The following is an 11,995-nucleotide window of genomic DNA, read 5'->3' on the forward strand; positions in this document are numbered from 1 at the left end:
GTAACGGTTTGACCCAGCTGTGGCTAATTAACACTAACTTGACTCACAACTCAACTTGGGACCCAACTTGGGACTCAACTTGGGACCCAACATCTCAGTTTGTCCCTCTTTGAACCATTTGCCTGTTATTGTAGCTCCGTCCTTTCCTTTCTCATTGTGTTTTGAGGCAGATGGCCGACCTCCCTGGTTTGGTGGTGCTGGAGTTTGTTCTGGAAAAGGGAACGGAACTTCTCCATAGCCGCCAAGTGCTGCTCAAATGGGACTTAGTGGGTTTTCTGTATATTCATACACAGGCCTTAAACCAGGGGTGTCACACTACCTCCATGGCAGGAGTCCCTGCTGGTTTTCCAGCTCTTCCTGCTGATCACCTTGGACAGGGTTGTCAGTTGGTTTAATCCAGCTGCTGATTGATTTAACACACCTGATCAAGGTAAGTTCTGGGGAAGGAGAGTTGGAAAACCAGCAAGGGACTGGTTTGAGCTTGACACCAGTGGCTTAAACCTTCACACCTAACGATTAACCTTTGTATGAGGAATCTGAATTTTAAGGGCCAGAGAAGAGAAACGATTGCTTTTAAAAGTCTGCAGGTCCTGATTGCTGATTCTGTACGGTCCTTGTTTAAGGGGTGATTCCCTCAGACTCCCATCATGACTCATCAGTGGTGTGGGAGACTTCGATGTCCTGTGAACACTCTGAGGGTTTCCCACTGACTCATTCTTTGGCTCTGAGTGTCTGTTTGTTGTGAGCTGCACAGAGTCCACATTAGCACACAGCTGTCAGACCTGCTCCCACCGTTCTGCACTGTGATCTGAGTTCAGGCCTGAAAATGTGTGAGGAGGAAACAACTCATGACACTTTGCAAACAGAAATCTTTGTCCATTTTTCATAAAACAAAAGAGCAACAACAAGTTTTGCTGAACATTGCTGAAAACCTGGTATTCATTGTAATAGAGCTGCAGCTTCATATACTTTGTATCTGCTCACCTTTCTTGAAACAAGCCCAGATTTTCAAATGCTCAGACTTGACCAGATTTGTTTTGTTAGACAGTAAAATGTATTCCTGTTCCCACTCAGACTCTACTCACCCACTGATCATTATGTAAGTGTAGCATATCTGCATGAATCTATGAAGCTCTGCAGCACAGACCTACTGACCTCCTGATGTTGAACGTCATTGCAGTGACTGACCAACACTTGACGCATGCTTCATCAGCTGATTTACGTGTTTCCTCCTTCCATTTGTTCTTGATGAATGCAACATGTTCATTATTAAACGGACAGTGTGGAACACTGTGTTCTTCTTCTGCACCACTGGACATTTTTTTACCCAATTATTTTTTTTCCAGGCTCTCAGGAACTGGATTCTGCTCTGACTGACTTGAACTCATTCACACAGTTGAAGGACAAAAAAAATATCAGCATTTCTTTAATGTTTAAGCAACAAAGGCTTTGATCTTAAAACATGTTGTTTCTGGCAAAGAATCTAAAAAAGAATTTTCTTGGCATGGTTCTTGGCATCTTCTAATGTATCCAGGTAGAAGATGCAGACCACACACTTGTTAGCTGGATAATAGAAGAGACCCCAAGTACACCATAACGTAAAAAATAATGTGTTATATGTGTTATACGTGTTATAAAATATATATTTTTCCTATAATTTCAATTATTTTAACATTTTCCTGAGTACAAATTGCTAAATCTGCGCATTTCTTTATCTAATATGGCGAGACACTGGAAGTGAGGCGTCAGCGAGGGGAGCCTCAGCCCCGATGCTGAACCTGTCAGTAAATGGGTTGATACAAGGCACAATCCCTTTCTGTTTCGCACCTTGTCTCCAGTATAATGTTTGCAGCCTTCAGACACATTTATTCTGTAACAAAACTGTTGTAATTCAATCCTGTAAAACTGATTAAAGCAAGATATAAAGTTTTAAAAGCAACTACACCTCTCTATACTTTAGAATGAGTATGAATTGTAAAAAATACTGGATGGAGGCTACAGGTCAGGTCACCTACTGCTATAAAAGATATGTTCCTTCAAGACCTAATATGTTCCTTTAGGTGAGATAGGAATGATGACAAAATGGGAAATGTGGCCAGTAGTTATATGCTTACTGACAATTAAATAGTGACGAATAAACACTTTTAAGGTATTATGATTGTAAAATCTCACTCCAGAGAACTTTGTGCCGCACCAGCCACGAACCTCACCGCACATCACTGATGTACAGAGATGTTTAAAGGTCAGTAACTGATTTCTTAGCAGCCTGTAGACTTGAGCTCTCACTGCTCTATCCTGTCTTTGCAGCTCAGTTGTTCACCTCATGTAATTTTCATGTTTTCCTGTTCCGAACCGCTGTTAACTGCTAAGAGCTATAATATGTGATGTGATGAGGTGATGACTTTGAGTTGTAAAGTTGTACTAATGTAGTTTACAGCTGCAGGCCATTGTTACAGGTGAAAGTGATAAAATAACACACTGGTTGTATTAAATCCTGCAACTCCTGGCTGGAGACACCCGCTAAATGCTAAACTCACTCTAATGAGTCTGCGTCCACTGTCACTAAGACGTGATGTCACTAAGAAGTGACACCTTGTTTCCCATCAGGATGCCAAACCACAGGCTGTGTCTCATGAACACATGGGTTGTACAGTATGTCTTTGTAGCAGCTCTTCATTCATGGTGACAGCAACACCACCCCCTCACCTGAGTCACCTGATGACTGAATCTAAACTGGCTGTGATTTAACCACATCATGTGAACATTTATATGTTTGGGGCCAAACCAGAGCTGAAGACTGCAGAACGCACAAAGAGAAAGTGAGTGAGTGCATCCTGATGTCAGGTGGTTTGTTTTCTCTGAGCTGGGCAGGTACAGTATGTGGCGTCTGCAGCAGATTAGAACCATGTGACGGGTGGGATGTGAAGCAGATGTGGAGCTGACGTCTGCTTTTCGGTTACTTCTCTTCTCGACAGCGGCACAGGGCTTCCTCCACTTTTGTACAGTGTGTTGTTATGCTGAATCTGGTCCTGAGGCAATTCTCATGAAACAGGAGGAAAACATCAGTGGATTTTCTCTTCAGCTGTGGTTTATAATTCACATGGTTAAACTGATGCTCAGCTAACACTTACAGTACTCCAAGAAGAAGATCCATGTTTGTTTCTGACTGTGTTGTTTAAGAACATGTTGTTTTCTGCACGTTTACTTTTAAACTGCAGGGTCCTCTGCTTTAGAACATCTTGTTCGTCTCCCTCCCCTGGCTGGTCCTGGTGTCACAAACTGGTCCAGCTCTGCCCCACCATTCCCGTTACAGAAGGTCTGGCTGTCGCACTGTCCGAAGAATGGCATGCAGGTTGTTGTGGAGTGATGTAATCAGAGAAGCCCTGGAATCCAGAATGGTGCCCAGACATGTCACGATCTGAAAGTGCTGCAGGCTGTTCATGGCCAGGTTTACCCAAAGGCTTAGTTCTTGGATGTGAGCTAATAGCAGAGACATACAATGATGGTCAAGGACTTGGGATGCTAGTGGACAAGATAGTTGCAGACTCGGATCATGGTCCTGGAGCCTGTACATCCATGCAGCAAGTGAAGATTCAGGATGTCAATGGAAGATAATGCGTGGCTGCAAAGCAACAAGCTGAGTTTTAGCTGGGTCAGGTTGACAGCCTTCCTAGATGCCAGATGGAAACATAAGAACTGTAAGGATCACATAGCACCACAAAACTCAGATCAAAAGCTAAACAGGCTGGCAAGCGGGTGTGCCTGAATTATCTGACCAATATGGAACATGAAACTGGGAGAGATATGATGTGTATTTCAGATCAGCTCCAGTAATGTGATGCCCATGTTCAGAACCGACAGAACTCTCAACCGAATGTGATATAAGAATAATTGGCTTGGCCTGTGTGGGGTTTTGATCTAGAGACAAGAAAGCTCAAGCTGAAAATTAGACGCTCTTCAATTTTACTGGATGAAAAGCTTCACTTTAAAAATAAAGCTTCACTTCAAACTCTGCAAACATTTGGTATTTCATAGACGAACCTACAGCTCAGTCTGTATGAGTTGCAAAAGCTGGAACTTGCTGCACATCTGCTTGTAGTTACAGAGGAATTATAAATGCAAGTAATAAGTGATGATACAAGTGTTGACAGCAATGATTATATTAGTTATTTCCTGCTCTTTCTAAATGGAAACTCAGTGTTTACAGCTTATTAAAAATGATAGGAGTAAATCCACACAATGACATGATTGATCTGAAAACACTATGTACTCATGCAATCATATTACACAAACATCAAATGAAGAAATGATGTGATCATTGTTGATGCTGCAAATGTAGACAAGAACATAAACTATAAGTTCAGTTGAAAACTTTTCTTTTTGTGAGAATGAGCTCACAGTGGTACAACATTTCAGATGTGACTGTTCTCCATCAACTCCTTCAGTAGAGACTGACACACCCCCAGTGTAGGAAGGAGCGGTACCACAATGTTCAACTACACTCACCTATGCAACTACAATGTTTGCAGGGTTATGTGATTTCCCATTTTCTTACATCCTACCACTTCTTGCTCTTTAGGCGAGAGCCGGGGTCCACTGGAGAGGTCACAGTCCATCACAGGCTCACATACTGATACAAACATTCACAGCTATGAACCGCCCATTTGCCCATGTCCATGTCCTGTCTGCAGCATGGGCAGAACATGCACATGAAGCTTCTAGTTAGTGAAGCTACTGAAGGTACAGATTTAGATGCTGGGACTTTTCCTCACCTTTCCTCCTTGTGTCCTTCTACATGCCACCATGCCGTCATTATTTCCCCCTCTGTCATTCTCCCTACAGGTATCTGAATACATGAATTCATGTTAAACATATTTGTATTCAATCAAATCTGATTCAAGCATGATGAGCTTCATGAAATGTTCACTTGTTCAGGTAAATCAAAATAGAGAGGACTGTAGACTGAAGACTGTAGAACCTGCTAGCAGCTGAATTCAGGCCAGAATGGCAACAAACGTTGAAAAATTCCTGTAAATGAGCACATGGTGGAAGAAACGTGTTAACATGAGTCCTGCAGGACTGTGAAGTAAAAGTAAAATACAGTCCAGTGGTGGCCAGACTATTTCCACAGCGTGTTTTCCAGTCGATGACGCTGCTGGAGCACAGGCTTCCTGAGCAGAAGAAGGTTTGAGCATTGTGCTTCATTTACCTCCTCACCGGCTGAAACCTTCCCCATCATCTACCTGAGCAATAAAAACCTCTGCTCATCCCATAGAATGGAAGGTAGCAACAGCAACAGCATTGCCCTCCAGCTTTTATTGAAGTTCGGCTGTAAATCAGTGTAATTGAGCCACAGGTGAAGAGCACTGATCTGAAGGAACAGTTCTCCTCATGTCTCCTCATCAGCTAAATGACCTACACACTAAAGCACTGGTTTCCATCATTACTGTTATTATAAGTAAGGCATGGCTTTAACTGACAGACATCATACCATGGTTTTTATTTCATTAGGTGCTTTGTTAGGTTTGAGTTTGTAGAACTTCACAGGACGTCAGAGCTGGGACCAAGCATCAGGCATCAAGCCAGAGAGCAGCTTCCTCCACAGTCAGAGGAGGTGACCAACGTAGGGAAAGAACATGTCCCACTCAGACGAGGCCCCGGCCTCTGCCCGTTCCAGTGGGGCCTGGAGCCAGTGAATGCGTCATTAGGTTTCATGATCAGTGTTTTGATTTTAAACAGCTAAAGCTTTGAGAAAGTTGCTGTGGTGAGTCCTGCACATAGGCCTGATAATCACCGCCAAACATCAGACTGTTAGTTGCACATGCAGCAGCTCAGCTGGACAGACTCCTACTGTATGAGGTGAACTCGTAGTGTGAAGCGATGTGTGGCATCTGCTGCCATTGTCTCCTCCTCAGGTCATTACGTAACTCAGGGACTTTCCTGGGCTAGATGAGAACCACGTGGAGCAGATCGGGACCTGATCCTCAGTTCTTCTATTTCTACTAAAATGCTCCAGTGAGCGCACGTGAGGCATCATGTGGCCCTGGGGCCTTCAGGCACAGCCAATGAAATGCTAGAGACGTGTGCTGTGCAGCTCAGACTTGGCTGCAGGTTGACTGTGCCCTCGAGCTGAGATGTTTACTGCTCTCATGTCGTCAGATGTGCTGCTTTACAAGCCAGAGCTGTCCCGAGGCGCTGTCAGAACCACAGGAACACTCCGCATAGCTCTGCTAAAAGCCTAATTACAACCACACGCACGTTTCCCCTCCTCATCACCCTGTACGTCCAAAGCCTCCGATTGAAACCATCCCTCTTCGAACCTGAGCCGCTCGCAGCCGCGCCGCTCTCTGCTCAAACAATCAGGACCTCGCTGGCCCTGGTTTGTGTCTGTTTGAGTAATCAGGTTCCTGGTTTCAACTGGCCCTGGTGGGAGATCTCAGGGCCAGTGCTGATTAAGTGCCGTCTTGTGGAAGAGTTGGTTGGGTTTAAGCTTAGTTTTTAGTCTGTGGAGAAAAGGCTAGCACATCCTAATTAGGGGATTTCCTCTGTTGTTGCTACAGTCACTTAAAAAATCAATCTCTCAAACTATTATTTTCTATGGGAAAAGAAATCAAACAGCAGCCAAACCACCAGTTTAGGGCTGTTGCCATTGTGCAAACAGTGGATTCTATTCTGCCCCGTTTGCTTTCTCTGTGTCGCACCAATATCTTGCAGAGATGTCAAACTGAACCTGTGTCACAGGTCAAAGCAGCTTGAAAGCGTTTTCATCTAATGATCAGTTCTTTATGCAGCTAGTTTATTTTCCTGTCTGATATGTGGAACCACTTTGTGCACGTAGCTGAAAACACGTTCCAGGAGTGATGCACCTGAATGCCTCTGGTGCTCTGCTGCTCGAGTGGTAATTAGGTGGACTTCTATAGGTTGGCCAACAAAACACATGACTGATTTTATTTACTAAATGCTTCATTCTTTAGTTTTACTGTTGATTTCAAATACGATCAACATCAGTATGACACTGGGGGAATAGAGTAGAACTGTATTGTCATTGTACAGTTACAACGAAACTATGGATGCACCCAGCAGTGGTTCACAATAAAAGAAACCAGAGCATTATATAAAATAATAAATAGAAAATGGTCAATGGTCTGAAACGTCAGTCTGGGTAAAAGCCAACCAACCTGCTACCTTGATCAGGTGTGTCAGTTAGCTGCTGATTTTTTTCCTGGTCAATAATGCTAAAGAATTGGACCTTGATGCCTCCATAAGGTGTCTGCAGTCGCTGTTTAACTCTCTGTGTCACTGTAGCACGGTGCTGTGTGACCCATGGCTGTGCTGCAGTTCCACTCTATCCAATTGTGTGCGTTGGAAATACTGTTTTGTATTGTGCGTTTGTCTGGGCAAGACTGGAGGTGGTTCTAGGAGTGGTTGGTGAGGATGGACTTAGTAAAGTATGACAGAAATCGTACTTACACTACACTACAGGACTGGCTAAAGTAGCAAGTTGTGAGTGCGCTTCTACCACACGTGGAGTGTGTTACCATTAACCAGATAGACCTTAATGTACCAGAATGCCCAAAAAGTGGATTCATGTGCTGGCACCTTTAAAGCCTCAATGCGTGAAACCGATGTTTTAACTAACTGTACCCTGAAATCAGAAAGAGCAAACAGCTTAGTAACATTTAATAGTAACAGTCCGATCTGCTGGAGGAGAACTTTCTGTTCTTCTGGCCTGTGCTCTTCAATGGTGTGACCTCACCTCCTGTTCCTGTTTCAAGCATTTTTTTCTGTGATTCACCTCCTGTCTGGGCCCGGCCTCTACACTGGTGTCCACCACAGCGGTCCCACCTCCTGAGAGAGAGAGAGAGAGAGAGAGAGAGAGAGAGAGAGAGAGAGAGAGAGAGAGAGAGAGAGAGAGAGAGAGAGCGAGAGAGAGGGTGTTTCTACACCAAGGGACACTGTTGCTCCCCATGGGCACTGGAGGTGTTGGTCTATTCTCAGCACCTGCTTTCTTCGCCACTACCCACAATGAAGGGGGTGTCAGGAGTTTCTTTGAGGACTTTTGTTTATTGATTGTTTGGTTATGGTTGTGTTAGAGGTCACTCTGTCTTGCTGGGTTGTACTACTTATTCATGTTGGTCTTGTAAGTCTGGTCTAGTCCAATCTGGAATGCTCTGCCAGTTTATCTGTCCTGTTTTGTTTGTTTGGTTAGGTCAAAGATGGCCTTTAAACATGGCCACAAGAAAACATGGCTACTTACTATAATCAGGGTCCCTGATGTGTGAGGGTGAGGGATCCTAACAAGTATTCCAAATTCTTGTAGTAGAATTGGGTTTCATGTCAAATAACAATGATACTTATCCTGATAAGATAGAGTAAGTAACATTATTGTGTAAATTAAACTGTCTATTCCTGAATATCAGCAAAATCAAAGAAGTGTTGGTTGCCTTTTGGAGAAGTCAGAAGAGGAACTTCTTCCCACAGGATGTCAAAATGTACCCTCCAACATTTTGTGGCAATACATATATACACACACACACACTCTATTCTCTCCCTCCGCGGGTGTTTTTTTCCACTTTCCAAGCTCGGGTCCTCTACCAATGGCCAGGGAGCTTGAGGGTTCTGCGCAGTATCCTTGCTGTTCCTAGGACTGCACTTTTCTGGACTGAGATTTCGGATGTTTTTCCAGGGATCTGTTGGCCACTGTGGCCTTCACCTTCCAAGCCTTCTCCAGTTCTTCTCTGAGCCCTTGGTATTTCTCTAGTTTCTCATGTTCCTTTTTCCTGATGTTGCCATCGCTTGGTATTGCCACATCCACCACTACGGCTTTCCTCTGCTCTTTGTCCACCACCACAATGTCTGGTTGGTTCGCCATTACCATTCTGTCAGTCTGTATCTGGAAGTCCCACAGGATCTTGGCTCGCTCGTTCTACCACCTTGGGAGGTGTTTCCCATTTTGACCTTGGGGTTTCCAGTCCATACTCCGCGCAGATGTTCCTGTATACTATGCCAGCCACTTGGTTATGGCTTTCCATGTATGCTTTCCCTGCCAGCATCTTACACCCTGCAGTTATGTGCTGGATCGTCTCAGGGGCCTCTTTGCACAGTCTACACCTTGGGTCTTGTCTGGTGTGGTAGATCTGGGCTTCTATGGCTCTGGTGCTCAGGGCGACGCCCTGAGCACCAGAGCAGAGTATATATACCCCCACACACACTTTTTTATTTTTTATCTTACTCTATATAACCTAAGCAGTCGCTACAGTGTTCCTGATATACATTTCACTTCAAGTTTTATTGTATTTAACAAATAATAAATCTTGAAACTCTCTGGCTTCTTACAATAACTTGATCAGACTGACTCAAACAACGTTAGGGGAATCCTGACATTAAAACAATGAAAAAGCTCTTCTGGTCTAAGCAATGACTGAACCTCTTCCTTCCTGGTAACTGGGTTTGATGGATACCAGCTCTGCAGCTCAAGGACATGCATCAGTTCAGGTTGTTGCTACACATGTGCTTCCTTCTCAACCATGTTGTAGAAAAAAAAGTCTCATCTGGATCTTATCTTAACATTATGCTTAAAATATCAAATAATTAAAATATCAGTTTTCAGGCCTAATTTTGAGTAACTGTGTAAATGTGCTGTCAATTATCGTCTCAGGATGTGGTAGAAAATCTGTTCATCTTTACAGAGCAAGTTAATAGAAGGACAAAACCACATCAGATGTCATTATTATGAGATTTGTTAAAATTCGCAAGATTGGTTGGACCAGTAACTGAAGACCTAGAGCCAGGCAGCAACATGTCCCACTCTTCAGTCAGTGTTTTTCTGTCAGAACCACCGGCTGCACTGGTTGGTGCACATGAACACATGTTCGTGTGAACAAGTGGGAAACCACCCTGTCCAGACATGACTTTCCTAAACACTGAGGATTGTATGAAATCAAGACTGAAGTGGAATAAAACAAGACATTACATAACAAGCTTATTAGTTCTGGGGGAGGAAAGTTCAGCCCCAGGAAGAAATACAAGGACTCAGCAGAGCGGGAGTCCCCCATTACTCACAGCAGCACCAAGAAACGGATGCTGTGAGTATCTGGACATGAACTGGCAACTATGAGTGGAAGGAACATAAATGTCCATATAAAGCATTCATCACAGCATCTAACGGCTGCAGGTTCAACACTGCTAAAACTATTCTGAAGCAAACCTCCATAGGCCAAGCGCTTCCTGAAGAGATGGTGGAAAACAGCCACAGATGGTGGAGTCAGAGCCAAGACTGTTGGCAGATGGATGTCTGGGCAGGTGCACATGGAAAACATTCAGGATTCAGAGGTTTCACCTTTTAGCTAAATCAAGACTCTGAGACTAAGTCCTTCAAATGTGGTTTAAGTCAACCATGAAGCATTTAGGCCACTGCTAAGAGGCCTGTACCCCCTGAATGGTCAGAGTTGCAGTACACAGATGGTATCGTGGGAAAAGCAACCTGTTCCGGTTTAGTTAACAGAGAATCCATTAAAACCTTACAGAGACACAAACGTAATAAAACTATGCACATTTCTTTTTTATATTTTTGATTAAAAAGTCCCAAAACATTGTTGTTGGTAAAACATGGATATTTTATCATATACAGTATCATATAACCATTCTCAGAACTCCAAAACTGTACCTGACACCCTCGGTTAGGTGAAGTGGACTCATACTACAATTTACTATGATGAAACCTATATTTACACTCCTAATGACAGCGTCTGCACGTGACAAGTTAATTTTATCAGAGAAAGAGAATTGGTTTGTTTTTAAACTTTGTCTGTACGTTGTTTTAATATCTGCAAATGATTTTGTTTTGCCTTCTGCTTTTTAAAATGTCTCTTAGTGAATATTTGTGTCCGTCTGAACAACGAGCCCAGCAGTGTTCCATTTCACACTAAGTGCCTCCCAGGAATCCGTGCACATGGAGCCAGATCTTTCCTGGAAGGGAGGAACAGAGGAGGTAAAGCCTTTAGACCAGGATCAGGTTTGACTCAAAGCGTTGTCTCTGTTTTTAACGCTTGAAGTGACGGTGCTCGCTTCTGAACACAAATACCGTCCGTCTTTCAATGGGGAAGTGATAACTGTTTGACAGTCTGTCGTGTTCATACTGGCGATGATTCTGAGCGTCTGCAGACACTTGCCTGCTCCTAGAGTTTAGCTGCTGTTTTGGAATGGAGTCTGTTCTACAGAGTAAAGCCAACAGCTGCATCAGCTCCATAGGGTCAGAGGACACGTCACAGGAAGGGGGACAAGACAAAGCTTTGGTCATGTTACCATTAGGTCAAAGCTTTGCGCTGAAATGAATGAAGAAAATAATAAATCTGTCAAACAATCACACCACTGCAAAAAACAGTCCTGCTGCACAAACTGTGAGTTTGCTGCAAATCTAACAGTGCATGTGGAGGCGGTGAGAATCCGTGGTCATTAATTGCTGAGATGCTCAGCTTCATGTCAGCCATCCCTGTAGTGTCTGCTTGGTGGAGCTACTGTTAACATAACACTGATGGTTCTAAAGCAGAATAAAGGATCCAGAAAAGCAGAAACCATCTGCTTTCATTTCGTTTAACGTCACTCCAACTGTACTTACAGCTGAGGACAGAGACGCTTGACCTTGATTCTCTGTAGTGTCACGTCTTCACCCCCCTAACCTCCCTTACCATCATCAGCTCTGCAGCACCTTTCATGTCTGGGTCATTCATATCAAGCTGCTGCAGCGACTTTGCATTGTTTGCTTGGTTGTCCTGCAGAATCATAGGAAGCATTTCACATTCAGAATGTTTGGTTTGTGGACCTGTGCTTCAAATCGAGTCTTCTTGGTTAGATATAACATCATGCTTTTGTGCTGCACAAACTAGATTTGACTAAGAGACTACATATGTATATTTGCTGTGAATATTGTAACAGTTTGTGAATTTCATGATGTTGTTTGAGTTTCAGACTTTCCCTGGGGAAACAGGACTTTCTC

Source organism: Betta splendens, chromosome 2 (genome assembly GCF_900634795.4).
Source record: "Betta splendens chromosome 2, fBetSpl5.4, whole genome shotgun sequence".
NCBI lineage: Eukaryota > Metazoa > Chordata > Actinopteri > Anabantiformes > Osphronemidae > Betta > Betta splendens.